The sequence below is a fragment of the Eurypyga helias genome, unplaced genomic scaffold (assembly GCF_000690775.1).
Source record: "Eurypyga helias isolate BGI_N326 unplaced genomic scaffold, ASM69077v1 scaffold9565, whole genome shotgun sequence".
NCBI lineage: Eukaryota > Metazoa > Chordata > Aves > Eurypygiformes > Eurypygidae > Eurypyga > Eurypyga helias.
Window position 1 is genome coordinate 100,094 of NW_010249547.1, and position 15,771 is coordinate 115,864.

Below are 15,771 nucleotides of genomic sequence, written 5' to 3' on the forward strand. Positions count from 1 at the left end.
GACAGAAGAAATATTAATTTTTCTCCTGCAGTAATTTTACACCCTTATTTCTGTTTTGGCTCTTGGGCTTAGGCCAGTTGAATTGAGGGGAGTCTTGAGTAGCACCAGGTTTGCAGCAGAGATTGGAGTCATGTGATGGAAACATAATTGAATATAACTGGGAGGGTTCAACTTACGGGAAAAACAGGGAGTTTTGGTGGAATTCTTTCATCAGCTCCTGCTCTATGGCAGTTTTTCCCAGGAACTGCAGTAGATGGTTTATAATACTGCTGTTAATGAACAAATGCACTACACCTAAATGAAGATTGTAAGACATGCTGTTGGAGGATCAGTGTCCCTTACATTTGGGAAAGAACTAAGTTATGTATAATACCTGAAGGTGCTGTTGCTCATATTCCCTACCACCATCAGGCACACCACTATAGAGGCCAAAAGTTCAAGTACTCCAAGTGCCTAAGGTCAACTTCACGCAAGGATAGTTGCTGGTCACTGCCAGAGAGGAAAAGCATGTGATTAATAATGTAAAATGAAAATTGTTATGTTCATGGAATAATCACACTCAGATCATGCACAGCTAGTTACTGTGGCCTCATAGTCATGGCAAGAGTACATGAAAAATTATTCAGATTTTAACAGGACCAATAGCTACTCAGAGTAACCCCTGGCAGACTCCTGTTTTCCCTATTGTGGAAGCTGTGCCATCTGCTGATACTTCAGTGACATGGCCAAGCACGAGAGAAAACAGGATTCCATTCCTCGTGAAGACATGTGTCTTTAAATATCCTACAAGTTTACACTAGCTTCTTTTCCATGTGCTAGAGCTGGTTATTCATTTGTTTCATCTGGGATCTTTCTTCTGTTCCCGTTTTCCTTCTTACCCTGGGGAAAAGTACCCTGTAGTCCTGGTTATGTTCTTGTCACTTCTGTAATATTAATGTTAATGTTTACATTACTAATATTAATGTTAGCTTTACTGAAAAAAAAAGTCAATGTTTTACTTGTCTGTCTTCTCCAAAGAAAATAAAAAATAATCTTTTTATTTTGTCCCTTATCTCCTTCCATGGCATATTTCAATAGTGTATTTTTCATTCTAGAAATAAATGTATTTGAAATTCAACTGGGAACTCTGTCATAGTCTAACACGTTGATTCTCATATCACTTTAAAACCTGTGAACACAAAGGTGTAGATTTCAAGCTCCCTTCATAAGAATCCTGACTCGTATCTTGATACATTCTGTGGTGCATTAATGGCTTAGATTATACTTGCCAAGTAACTGTTGGAATCTGTTTTAGTGAATTTTTAATTTCATTTTATATATGTATTTATATATTCTTATATATTTATATGAAATACTATATATGGGGTTACGCTTCTGTTCCAAAAGAGTGTTTGTGAGCTGTAGACTGGATTCTGCATTTCAGAAATGAACCCTGCAGAATGGTAAATAGTATTTAAGATTCAGGTAGAAACATGTAGGTGAAAATATAAATGTTTGTATTGAAAGTTATGGCTGAACAGAATCTTCTTGAGTGTGTAGCAGCAACAGTTTTGATCTGTAATACTTTAATACTCATGCTGGGAGCTGAATTGCATGGTCTAGGCTCTCTCTGTTATGCATCTATTTTTCTTCATTTTGAGCTGAGGAAGGGAGACTGGGAACTGGAAAAAAAAAATAAAAAAGTGAAAGAGAGATCTAACTTAAAGGAAAAAAATAGTATACTGTGTGATGTGCATGTTTTGTTGTAGTTTTGGAACTGTTCTGCCAAAGAACTGGAAATTCCAGGGGGCCTTCTCCTGCAGGCAAACACAACACAAATTCTCAAAAAAGGATTTAGTTGGCATCAACATAAGGATCTGGCCCAGTATAAAAGCTGAATTGTCAGCTAGTATGGAGCAAAAGCAGCCAACTTCTGTACCTCCTCAGTGTCCTTTATCTTAAGCAGAGTATGGGATAAACATGGCCAGACTGAGATGATATTTTGATTTCTCCTGGAAACTGTTTGGTCGGCTCAGGACGCTGCTCATCCACCTTGTGAAGATTTGTCTATGCGCCTCCCTTCTGACAAACCCAGGTTATGAGAGAACAGTTGTCAACCTAGTCTCACCATACTAATCACTTCCCTCTGCATGGGAAGTCAGGAAAGTTTCTGTAGCTGTAAGTTGGAGTTGACACCAGCCATCTGGCTCCTCAGTCCTTCCTCGTTCAATGGCACATGCATTCCATTAAGTGTTCCAAGGCCGTTTCTATTTTTCATCAGCCCCTGCTCTTAAGCAGATGGTTTGAAACAAATTTATTCAATAATATATATACATTTTCAGGCAAGCAAGGGCTGTGAGAATGGCTAAAACTACCAAAAGGAATGGTCAACTTCATTCTGATGTACACATTAATATTTCAGTTTCTTTGGACAGGATAGTTTTTCTCAATCTCTTTGAGTCCCTTGTGGCTACACTACATCTCCTTGCCAGAAGGTCTCTACTTCTGTGCTAGTCTGAATATTAACTAAATTAATAAATACCTGAACTTGCTTAATTTTGACAGAAACCTCAATCACTCTGTTTGAGGCTTCGGTGGCCCATTCCAAATAATAGTATTTGTAAGTTGAGGTGATAGGAAGTGTTCACCTTTAAAAGTATCATTGTTATTTTCAGAAAGCAGACAACAGGAAAATATTTTCACTTTCTTCTTTCCTTTCCTGCTACAATCATCATTGTTTTTACCAGCTTTAGAAACCACTAGTTCTTTTGCCACAATGTTCCTTTATAAACTAAGATGCAGATCAACTGGAAACTGAAAATGGTTAAAATGAAGGTAAAAAATTTCTTGATGCAGGAGCAGACGGTTAATCAGGCGATACCAGTGCAGGATTGAATTATGTGCCATTGCTACTAGAACCTGTAGCTTTGTACCCAAGCTTTGAATAAGAAATGTCAGTCTGCCTTTATGTCTATCTTCTGACTGTAAGCACAAGGTAGACACTTGCATGTACAAGTTCTGCTTTGAACCCATGAATCAATTCTCAGGTAAAAAGATTCAAGTGCAAATTTTGACAGTATAAGTGTGAATTCTGATTTTAATTTAAAAAAAAAACAAAACAGGAGGTGGACTGTGACTGGTACTTATATCAAAGCAGGAAGATGATTCAAAGATAACTGAGCTTGGGCTCAGCGTCCTCATCCTGGCTCTGCAAGTAGAATACTTACATAGCCATGGCCCTGCACCTCTGTAGAAACATGGTCTTACTAACACATGAGAGTGGCTTACAGTAAAAGGTCCATCCATCCCAGTACCCTCAGTTTCATCCTGGGTGCTACTGATCAGCGGCAGATTATATGTAAGAATAATGAAAAATGAGAGGAAATGAGAGATTTATCCTAGGTTACAGTGAAAAGCTACACTACTTCTGCTGTTTAATCTGCTCTCCATGTATAGCACTGCACTGACCTGTGTTCATGAATATGGTTATTATCACTTGTTTCTCCTCACTACTTATTTGTCATTTCTTTGTCTTCCAAGTCTGACTTGTGTTTAGCACTACTGGGACATGTTTGCAATCAGGATCTGGTGAAAATATAATTGTCTTTTGCAAGAGCTCTGTATTCTATTTCTTCAGTTAGGTGTGCTGTTGCTTCTTTCTCCTCTATTGCTAGTCCAGTTGAGATCCAGGAATAAACATCAGGTTATTTTCAACAGAGAAGAGACAAATTAATTTTCTCCTACAGGAATCCAAATTATTGGTGCAGAAAAGTCATTTAAATACAGTTTCCATCTCCATTGTTGTGGAGGAGTGGTTAGTGCAAACACAAATGTGGCAGTTTTGTTCTTCTCATTAAAAATCCTGTTCTTTGGATTACATCTGGGTGAAGCAGGAGGCAGGAGTTTTCCAGAAGCTGATAAATCAATACTGTGGCTAGATCAGACTTCTGCAGATATAGAATCATAGAGTGGTTTTGATTGGAAGGGACCTTAAAGATCATCTAATTCCAACCCCTGCCATGGGCAGGGACATCTTCTGCTAGAGGATACATCTGGCATCAAACTTACAATGCTTGTCATAACACTCTTCAAACTGCACATCAAAGGTTTGAACCTCAGAGCAGGAAATCTTGTAATTGAAATGCCGAAGTGTAGCATCTTAGGTGTCAGTGAGGGAATTTGTTTATTTAAATGTATTAAGGAAGTTCTATTACACTCAGAGACTAGTACTTATAGATACCTAGGACTGAAAAAACAGCCACCGTTTTGAGAAAAATACTGAAGGCTCCCTGCATGGTCTTTGATGTACAGAATCAGTGTAGCCTACAATAGGCTTTGGATAAAGCCATTTGCTCCCATGATGTTGTACTTGTTTCTCTCGGCTGCTATCTTCTCATTAAAGAGGCTACAGGCGTGTTGGAGACGAGAATTTGTTGCTCTGCTGGACACACCTGGAAGGCAGAGAACCAGTGAGATGTACAGATGTGGTTTACAGTTTGATTTAAAGTCCATTTTGTGTGTACTGAGAGGACTGTTTGTGTTAAAGCTATTGTTACTCCATCTATCCAAAACTGAGCTAGAAAATGCCATCAAGTTAGACAGCTCTGAGCTTAAAAAAAAAAAAAAGGATTAAAAAAGCCTGTATTAAAAAATAATAATACAAGTTTTTCTCCCTTCTTGGACCTCTGGATATAAGCAGCTCTTGTGAGGCATTGCTTAAGACCTCTTCTGCTCAGATATAGTGGTCTAGTAAGTTTGTGGAGTTCTCTGTTCCAAAGGAAGTGATCAAGTTGGACTAGGTACCACTTTTTGGTGTTGTTGGCAGAGCCAACAAGTTGGCAAGAGCCAGGTCCAGCTGACTGCTGCTTCCTTAACTGTTCTTGTTTATCTATCAGCTCACATTCTAATGAAGAAGTAAAAACATTACCATATAAAAACTCATCAGCACCAAAACTCCCTATGGTCTCCATGTATGTACATATCCACCTATAGACAAGTTTGTTTTCATGGATGTGGTCTCATCGTCATGTGTCATTGCAGAAGGGCATGAGGCTTTGTTGCCACTTGGCTTCAAAATCTTTGAAAACAACCACCCAAACAAGTGAGTGCCCACTCCTGCTCTGATCTATTTTAACCATTGCTTGGAGTGTGGTCTCTATGACAACAATAGAAATAATGTGTGACATAGTTTGTGTTGCTGGGCTCTCTGCTGCTGATCTGCCTACCCTACCTAGGGAATGACAACCTTGTCTTGTGATGAATGCATTTCTCTCTTCAGGAAGGACAAAGATGTCTGTGATGGGTGCCCTGTATTTGTGCACTGAGATGCATCTCATTATAACATTCTGGGGGCTGAGGGATGACTCATCTTAAAAAGAAGTGATTCATGCTGCTTTAGAAGCATCCTCTACTCAACTTCCATGCATTTTCAGAAAACTGATATCCTCCCCATCTTGTAGATGTGTGAAAGTATGGGTGCATGCTGATATCAGAACTTCTTCACGAGCCAGAACAACAGGTGATTACACATCCTGTTTGAAGGTTCTCCGTCTTTGTTCTGTTGACAGGAGGCATCTGATGCTTCCAGGAAGGGTTGTCTTATGGAAAAAAATCTCAGTAAATCTTCCATTCTTTTTGGTAGCTGGAAGTTCCCAATTTAAATGATGTTCTAATTTTGGGCTTTGCTTTTCAAAAAGGCACAGGATGTGATAGAGGATGACAGGAGGTCTTTAAAAACATCTGTTGTGGGACTCGGGAGCCTGAAAGAACTGAGGTGATAAAATCTAAATTCTATAGAAAAAGGAGTCATGATAATAAGATGATAGAGGCAAGCTCTTCTCAGGGGTATGTAGTGGCAGGACAGGAGGCAATTGGAATGAACTGAAATATAGAAAATTCTGTGTAAACATAAGAAAAAGCATTTTACCTTAAGATTGATCAAACATCGGAACAGGTTGCATAGAGAGATGGTAGGGTTTCTATATTTGGGGATATTCAAAACCTGAATGGATGCAGTCCTGGGAAACCTGTTTTAGCTGACCCTGCTTTTTGCAGTGGGGGTTGACTAGATGGTCTCCAGAGGTGCCTTCCCACCTCAGTTACTCTTTGACTCTGTGAGGTGTGGGGTTTTGGGTTTGTTTTTTTTTTTTTTTTTCAAACACAGGTGTTAAGGGCGTGTTAATTCTCTCTGCCTTTCCTATATATAGTTCTGTATTTATTAGATTTTTGTGGTCATCCAGGTACGGTAGGTGGCTATATTTATTCTGGTGAGTTTTCCAAACCTTTGTACCCACAAGTTCCTTCTGATGGTCTGTTGTTGTGACTATGATACAGCTTTTTTGAGGTCCTGGAATATATGACATGAAATGGATGTTTTCAGTTGCTTCTTTCATCACAAGGCCATTGCTAAGCAGGAACAAATACCTTGTGTTTGGTAAATTAGAAATTGTAAAAAGACTGAACATGGTGGCCATGCCCTGAGCTCTCTCTGTCTTCGTTAGTAATACTGACTGAAAGTGATGAATGGCATATTCTTCTGAGCATAACGAGGAAGCTCTTTGTGAATAATGACATTTCTTTCTTCCATGAATCAGTGTGCACTGTCCTGGTGCTCAGCAGGAGCAAATATCAGCCTCCACAGTCTCATATGCAACTCCAGGTTGGCTGCTTGTGATAATTTTCCCCCGGCTGACAACCTTTAGGACAGAGAATAATGTCAGTACATGAAAGAGTTGAAACTTTTGTCATCTACAAATCCAAGGTAGTTGCATTGGTTAGGGTCAATCCAGCCAGGTGCCCAGAATGGTGTGTATGTTTATCAGAGATGGTTGCCAGCACGCTGTCAGCTTCAGCTGGTGTTACAGGAACATTTTGGAAATGGGGTTTGCTTGCTGTCCGTGACCAAGTTGAGGGGCCACCACATCGGTTGGAAGCCAGCACACTGTCAAGGTGATAAGCTCATGAGCAAGAGGGACACTAGGTTATGCCAGGATGAAACTGCAGCATGTGGGGTTGTTGAGAGCTTGAATAACCACATTTTCCATTCTGTTGCTTTGGTCTGTTTAAGGAATTGACTGGACTCAGCTTTATTTTTCAAATGCTGTGAAATGTGTCTTTTATATGAAATTGCCTTTACTTTGGGAGGGGAGGTAAACTGAGGTAATTGAGCCATTTGGTCTGCATGACAGTGTCTACTACTGATAAAGACTCCACAGCCTCTGAAACAGGGGCACACATCCAAATTATTTTTCTAGGTCTAGAAAGTATTTAACAGCTCTTCCTTGACTTGCATTCCTATGAGTCTCTCTGTTTGAAATGCCTTGTACTCATGGTTTTATTATAAGTTACACATAAAAGTCTCTTAACAACTGGAAACTGAAATTGTTAGCTCAGTTTCCCCATTAGAGAACGTAATGTATAACATCAGATTGACAGCAAATGAAATTAACTTGTTGGATGTGTTAAATTCAGATCAAATGTCCATTGTGATCAACTGAGAGAGTTCTATTGATTTCAGTACACTTTGGATCACACCCTTCAAATTGTAGCATACTAATCAAAACGCCAGGGACTCATTCAGGCATTTATCTAGTGGAAGTAAAAGAAAACAAACCATAGAGTTTTATTATAAATTACACCTAAAAGGATAAATTTATTTGTTACTTATCTTGAAAGAACTGATCTGCCTTTGCTCAAGACTTTTTATATAAGAGAGAAAATACACTTGCGTACTTGTGGAAAGAAGTTGCTGACCTTAAAATTGCTAATGAAAAATGATGTCTTTGAAAATGTTATGAAGATTGTGTGTATACTGCATGGTAATCTACCTCCTACAAATTATTTTGGAGGGTCTAGCTGGATAAAAAGGGGAAGTAAAATATTCTTCATTATTGCTAACACCTACATCTTAGCACGCATAAGACAAAAAGTAGATAAGGTGGAAGGTTACCAGCCCATGCTACAACCTCCTAAATAATTCAGTGTATGCTGTATGTGAATCCTGCACATAAATTTAGAAGAAGGGAAGGAAAAGATGCGAAGCTAAAGCTGGATACATCCTAAAAGTCTCAAACAAAGGTGGACTACCTGAAATGTAAGAGCTATAAAATTCAGTTGTGATACACAGGAGCTTTGGCCTATTTCAAAATCTTTATCACAGACAGCAAGATGAATAGAGACAAGGATTTGTGTGAATTGGGGAGGTTTGTTTTCCACTGAAATTAGGAGCTGTTGGATTGTTATGGCTAAGCATTATATTTGGCAGCCAGTAAAAACTCACAAATACGGTTTGGGAGAGATCAAACCCATTCACAAATCCAAGTAAAACCTGTGGAAAAATATAGGCAAAATTCTTGAGCAAGTCTTTTATTGAAAATCTGAAACTTTTCAGCCTTTACAAAGTATTTTTTTCTAATGTATTTTTGTTTGACACTCTAGAAATTGAATTTTCCAGATTTTTATAACATTGTTCATTAAAAATTACCTTTGCATAGAACAAAAATCTGGATAATTTAGTAACACATAAGTATAAAAAAATTCTATCTGGGCTGGGGGCCAAACTAAGCATGCTGTCCAAAAGATATTTTTTTCATGTTTGCCAAGAATTGCCATGTATTTGTGTGTGTTTGTTTCAGAAGGAGGTACACTAAATTAGATACAGCTTTGTGTTAACCATTGACTGAACTGAAATATTCAGGTACATATAGACATTCACTGAAGAAGACCTCCTAGGACTGTCAATAATTTCCCTCATACCTTCTTCCCCTACCATATCAGATATTATCAAGTACAAAAGCCTTGCAAAGAAAATACTCTGGGGCTAATGGAAAGTTCTTTGAAGTCAGTGGGAGCCTTTTCATTGACTTCAAAGGGTTTTAGATCAGATCCTTTACAGCAGTTTAAATAATGCAGTATGAGTACAGTAAATTGGGGTTTGGCACATGGATGTTATGAAATCTGAAGTATTGAGTGGTTCTACATAAGACTGGCCATAATAACAATGGTCTGGAAGAACAAACCGTGGATCCAATTAATTTAAATAACTAAATTATTAAAGTTGTTAACCTTAGAGTTAATAATCTTGATTGGGCAGTTAACTTTGATGGTAGGAGTTTAGTAGGCAAAGAAAAGATTTCATTTTTGAGTACCTATAGTTTCCATACTGCTGCTAATAATCTTAGAGAAAAAATATATTTAGAAAAAAAAAAATTGGTCAGTTAAGACTAGATTTTTACATGTTTCTCTTACTCTTTCTATTTGAAATTTATTTGAGCCCTGACTCTCATTAATCCGTTGTTTCACGAGACATTCATGGCAGGAGTTGACCCTTTACATGAATATAAATACAAGTGTCATACCATAGAAATGAACACGTTTGTCTTATGCTTTTACACTGATCTTTTAGAGAAAGTCTTCTAAAATGTCTGCATTTAGTTTTCAGCTATCACTATATTTGCCTTCTGTACATCTCAAACTTTTAATATTAACTGAGTTTATTTTTAGCTTTGTTTTCACTATTACATTTCAGAAAGGGCTGTGCTATTTTCCCCTTGTATCAAGTCCACACAAATTCCATCACTTCATAAAGGAGCTGTGATTAAATAATAACGGAGAGTTTCATGAAGTATTCATTACTATGTCAGAGCTACACTATGGTACTCCCACAGATGATAATTGAGAGGCACAGGAGGGAGGTAGCCTGCACACCACTATCAAATTTACTATGTGTAGAGAGGCCAGAAACACAATTCCTTGACACCTAAACTGTGACCTGATTCAGCCAAATATTTGAACCTATGTTTAATTTTGTATGTATACCCTGGTTACTCTGAATTGGTGTGTAGCACAAACTTAATTTCTCTGATGAATGTGGTGTAAATATATGCTTTAATGCAAGCGTGTGTGTTAAGTTCAGTTGTTAAAGTAGTTTTCCATAGTAAGATATTTCTTGGACAAGTCTTTTTCAACTTTTCTTTTTGGAAGCACTTTTTTATGTTGCTGTGCTGGGTTGACCCTGGCTGGAAAGCCAGGTGCCCACTAAAGCAGGTCTGTCACTCCCCTCCCCTGCTCCAGCGTGGGGTCCCTCCCACAGGAGAGAGTCCTCCACCAACTTCTCCCATTGAGTCCTTCCCACGGGCTGTAGTTCTCCATGAAATGCTCCAACATGGGTCTGACCCATGGGGTGCAGTCCTTCAGGAGCCCCCTGCTCCATCCCGGGACACCCCCAAGTCCTGCAGCAAACCTGTTCCATCCTGGGCTCCTCTCTCCATGGGCCACAGCTCCTGCCAGGAGCCTCCTCCAGAATGGGCTGCCCACAGGGTCACAGCCTCGCTTGGGCAGGGCTGCCCACAGGGTCACAGCCTCCTTTGGGCATCCCCCTGCTCTGGTGTGGGGTCCTCCCAGGGCTGCAGGTGAGTCTCTGCTCCCCCGTGACCCTCCATGGCTGCAGGGCACAGCCGGCCTCACCATGGGCTGCACCACAGGCTGCCAGGGAATCTCTGCTCCAGCACCTGGAGCACCTCCTCCCCCTCCTTCTGCACTGACCTTGGTCCCTGCCGAGTTGTTTCTCTCACCTATGATCCTCTCTTCAGACACAGTTGCACAGTTCCCCTCAGCTCTTCTTAAATCCCAGAAGTGCTACCTGCATCACTGATGGGCTCAGCCTTAGCCAGTGGCAAGTCCATCTTGGACCCACCTGGTATTGGCTCTATGAGATATAGGGGAGACTTCTAGCAGCTTCTCACAGAAGCCACCTCTGTAACCCTCCCCCCACCAGCTGCCAAAACCTTGCCACACAAACCCAATACAGGGTTGTTTTTATTCTTTTTCAGCTTTCCTACTTTTACTATCAGTATAGAAACGGTAACAGTTCTAGTTATTTCTACATGAGTCAAGAGTTTGGTAAAGAAAACCTGACCTTTAAGCTAACTTATGCAGGAGATTCCCTCAGACTGTAATAATATTTTCAACCACTCATGACTTTTTATTACCCTTCATGCTCGTTCAGGAGTCAAGTCCATGTGCTTCACAAACTTTTCTGCACCTTAGATGCCTCACTGGAAATCACACTGTTTGACTCTCTGCTGAGTTTTTCATCACTCTCCCTCAGTGTATCCCATCTTGAACGGAAGGGTATTGATTTCCCCTGAGTCTACCAGTTTCCCAGGGGATGATACCCTCACTTGCAGTGCACTTCTGTACATTTCTGTGGCCACTGAGACAGATGCTGAGAACTACCAGCTGCACTTGCCAGTGGCATTTGTTGAGCCAATACTGACTCGCTGGAGAGAAGACACAAAGAAATAAACTTTTTTTTTTTTTTTCCCAGTTGACAATCCTGATGCTGCCTTGTCAAATGAGTAACTGCATCTGCACATACCAGTGGGTACTTTAATTTCACTGTGCGCATTACCACCCAAAATAGCAGAGCTGTGTTATGTTGTTGTTTGAAAGATGGAAGCACCTGGCTGGGTATAGCCCTAATTTAGAGCCCACTGAACACACACATGAATTTATCTTAGATTTGATTTGCACATTTGTAATTCAAGACGGTTGATGCCTCTTTACCTTTTTGCTCTGAGAAAGACCAGGATTTTTTATGAAATAGTTGTGATGATCTAACTTGTATATTCCTATTTTAGAAAATACTCCCATGACCCTTATTACTCCCCAGGGGAAAAAAAATACCCCCAACCTACCTCAAACAAAATCAGAAAGCCCCAAACTCTGAGAAATAAAAGGCTTTTGGCTTGGGCCATGATTTTTTTCTAGGTATGTTGAAGTACTACTTCCCATTTTCCCTTTTTCAGGTGCAATTTTTACATGAAGTAATAGAAAACATCTTCACCACACCCTGATTTCCCAGTGTAGATAACTGATAATTTCAATCAACTCTGGTAGATTCTAAATGGAAAAATAATACTTGGCTCATTTAAATTCCTCTTCTACTTTTCTGTTGACCTTCTCCTCATTCCCTTGGGGGTTTTTTGTTTGTTTTGTGTGGTTTGGTTTGGCTTTATTTGGTTTGTGTGTAGGGTTTTTTTTGTGTGGTTCTTTTGTATATATTTTTGGATAAGAAACAGTCCATCCTTCTTTTTCTTCTCTCACTCACCCCCCTCCTTTTTTTAACTTCCCTGATTTCATTACTCTTCCCTTCCACCTCATCTCCTCTAACTCCACAATCTCATTTCAGTAATGGCTAGTAGGCTGCTTTCACTCTCTGCCCATGTATCATAATGGAATCAATTCATCAGGTTTCTTGATCGAAGACTCTTCCATCTCTACAAAAGTTTTGGCTGGAAAGTAATACTATGCTGTATCAGCTTGAGTTGTCAGTTCCTGGCGCTGTGACAACTGGTGGCACATAGGTCTTATCCAGAATTTCTGTCCAAAGGGAGTAATCTTCATTGCAAACACTGTGTGTAGGTATCAGAAAGATTTTCTGTAATAGTTTTTGCAGAAAACTTAAGTGCAAATTTATCCACATAAAATGTTCAGAAAATAATAGATTAAGTACTTCAAATAGTAAGAATATGTAAATTTTGGGGACATTTTACAAAAGATGACTGCCATGCTTCGTGTTGGTTATTTGGATAGTAACATCCAGGGACTCTGCTCTCTCTTCAGATTTTCAGAGTAGGGTGGGACTTTTTTTGGTGTCAGTGGGGTGGTTATTTTTTTCAATCCTGTCACCAGAATACAAAACAAACTCTACCAATAAAACAAAAGATATTCAATTAATCACATGGATCCAGGAACCAGGGTAAGAAAACAAGGATGGACATCTTGATAAAATGAGGAGCTATCATGACTGTTATTTTTCTCCTAGAATCAGGTCTGAAACTGTAAGTGGTAAATAAATAAATGAGAAATCTATAAAGCAGCACGTTAAAAGATTCCACACATTTGTCAGTAGCGCTTAACAACATTAACCTTTATGTCAGCAGAGGTCTGTGTCATACAGCAGTTTAATCACATCTGTCACAATGAAAACCTCATCCTTCTGTGTTGCACATGTGATTTCTGTGTTCCACAAATGATTTTACACATCACACAAGCTGCTCAGAAATATTGCTATTCCTTTCCATTGAAATCCATTGGATGATGAACAAGAAAGCACGTATTTATTAGTTCCCATTGCCGCTAACCTCTGCTGCCCCTTTACAGCAGGTAACCACTGCGCTTTGGGAAAGGGGGCATTTTCTATCCAACGCGTGGGTCAGAACTGAGCTGCCTGTGAAGCTCAGGCTTTCCATCCAACACATCACACATGATGGTGATTTTTAATTATGGCATGAGTTCATGAAACAACCTTATTTGCACTCTCAAGGTGAACAAAGGCAAGGTTAGAAATCCATTTTATTGTACAAATTGGGCCAGGGTTCAAGGAGCAGAAAACATCTGTATGGTTTGGTCCTGTCTGGAGTATCCAGGCACTCCCTAGTTGATTCCCAGTACCATCTTTCAGCTTCTTTCTTCAGATTTCCAGAGCAGATGGTGTTAATTAACAACCTGTAGGAACTAAACAAGATACTACAACATTCACGAACATTACTAGCCTGACAATATCTTTCAGTGGCATCTGATGACCCTGGACCAAATTTATGTCAATATCGTAACAACAGAGGGGTTTGTATCCTATTAATATTTTCCTCTGTCTCCAATTATCTTTCCAATCAGCCTTTCTATAGAGCACAAATTCTTTCTAGGTCATTGATATTGTTCTGCAGACAGAAGTACAGAAAAAAGATTGTACTTTGTCTGTTGGTAATTGGTCACTACAAGAATTTACACAGATCTGTGTCATAATATTTCTAATTTACACGTCCTACCAGCTCCTGACTACTTGTAAAATCTCCAGTCATATTATTCAACCACTTTAAATAACTTTAATTTCAGCCTGCAGAGACAAAGGTGGCGTGTCTGTAATTGAGGTTCCAGATTGTTAATGAAAAAAGCCTTTTGACATCAAGACAATGCATGATTTTGGTTAAGTAGCAGGCATATAAAGCTCAGAAGTGTTTGGGTAGGGTCAGAAATGTGCAGAGTTTATACCTGTATTGTCATTTTTCCTAAGCTAGAATTCAATCCGATTATTTAGGTGCTAACTCCCTTGAGGATGAAACAGTTCCTCCCTTGAGGACACAGCTGGGATAGCTGACAACTGATGGGTCTCATACTATGTGACAGCATGTTCAGCAATAAAAGCTGGGGGGAAGAAGGGGGGACATTCAGCGGTGTATCTTGTCCAAGTGTCTGTAATATGTGATGGAGCCTGCTCTCCTATGGATGACTCACTGAATGTCTGCCAATCGGAAGTACGGAAGGAATTCCTTATTTTGTTTAGCTTGCATGTGCAGCTTTTGCTTTACCTATGAAAATGTGTTTATCTCAAATCAAAAGTTTTCTCAATTTTGCCCTTCTGTTCCTCTTCTCCATCCCACGTGGAGGGGAGTGAACAAGGAGCTGTGTGGTGAGTAGTTGCAGGATGATGTCTTCTTAATTTTTTTTTTGGGGGGGGAATGGAGGGAAATAAGTTAGAGCTTTCTTTAGGTTTATGTTTCTATTATGAGTATTTATTAATCTATTTATTTTTAGCCATGTTTTGGCAAAGTATAATGTGGTTATTAGCCAGTGACAGGAATTTTCCAAACTTCTTCTGCACTTCAACAGTGGAGTGAACTATATACATATTCAGAAGTTCTCTTTATACCCATAAGAGAAAATTAATTTATTGGTGATTTCTCCAACTGGACTAAGCACTAGAAAGATATGGCAGATTTTGTAAGGTCTAGGCATTCTAGATTGAGCTGCATGTCACACCAATGATCTCTGGCAAATATTAACTTCTGCTAATAAATATTGATCTTCTCTCATCTTAATATTTCTATTGGACTCAGAGGACAGATGCAAGGCCTATCACCACTTTCAGGAAGCTGAGGGATGCTGAGATCACAGAGAGAGAGAGAGAACTGTCAAAGCTCATGATAGAAGCATTTGCTGTATTTGAAATAATTTGTGCTGCTGTTCCTGCTCAGGAACTTAAAGATGATCTTTGTGACACTTTTGAACAGAAGAAACATTAAATAACACCAAGTGGCTATTTGTAGTCTGCCAATTTTATTACCATCTCTGTCTCCTGCAATTTCCAAATCAAAATGCCCTCTATGGGGCACTGCTAGAATCTCTATTTGAAATCAGAGTTTGTAAGAAGGTTGTTAAAAGGTAAAGCAGAGAGAAATGTAGAAATGAGTAACCTAAAGCAATTCACAGTATTAAGGTGGTTTGACTTCTGGTCACGGTAGGTTTACATCTCAATAATCTGTCGGGGAAGGGAAGGAATCGATCCCATGAAACATTATTGATCTGAGGGGAGATGACTACTTATTTTATTTTGACAGAATGATGGTATTAAGACAGTCATGGGGATGTGAATTGTGACTTGAAGACTTGGGTTTGGCCCTACGTTCAACCTTCTAACTAGCCCTAAATAAGTTAGGCCTCTGAATCTCAGTTTATTCCTCTGTAAAAACAATTTCTTAGCTTCAAATGCATTTTAAGGCTTGGTATCTGGTATCCTCAGATAAGAAATGTTATTGGGTCCTCTGTAACAATGACAGTAAATACAAGCATCCCTCCTGCCAGTCTTTACACTTTGAAGTACTGATGTCCTCTACTGTCCTGGTGGGCAGGAATTCACTCAGCAACTTTGAGAAAGATTTCTCCTTATTCCACAACAGCACAGGGTGTCTTTACAGTGTCCTCATAAACCCATCTTGGGATAAATCCCATCAT